We start from the raw sequence: 387 nt of genomic DNA, 5'->3' as shown, positions 1-387 counted from the left end.
GGTTCAGTCCAATGGAACGACTAGTCTCCTTCTAGCCTCCTTCTAGCCTCCTTCTAGCCTCCTTCTAGTCTCCTACTAGCCTCCTTCTAGTCACCCACTAGCCTCCTTCTAGTCTCCTTCAAGTCTCCTTCAAGTCTCCTTCTAGCCTCCTTCTAGCCTCCTTCTAGTCTCCCACCAGCCTCCTTCTAGTCTCCTACTAGTCTCATTCTAGTCTCCTACTAGTCTCCTTCTAGTCTCTTACTAGTCTCCTTCTAGCCTCCTTCTAGTCTCCTTCTAGCCTCCTTCTAGTCTCCTTCTAGTCTCCTTCTAGTCACCTTTGTTTGTTCGTCAGTGAAGCAAATATCCAGTTAATGGCAGAATCAGAACTTAGGGGTAGGAGATCAGGTT

The sequence above is a fragment of the Cyprinodon variegatus genome, unplaced genomic scaffold (assembly GCF_000732505.1).
Source record: "Cyprinodon variegatus isolate N-32 unplaced genomic scaffold, C_variegatus-1.0 Scaffold472, whole genome shotgun sequence".
NCBI lineage: Eukaryota > Metazoa > Chordata > Actinopteri > Cyprinodontiformes > Cyprinodontidae > Cyprinodon > Cyprinodon variegatus.
The sequence above is the reverse complement of the archived record's forward strand: the minus strand, read 5'-3'. Positions refer to the sequence as shown.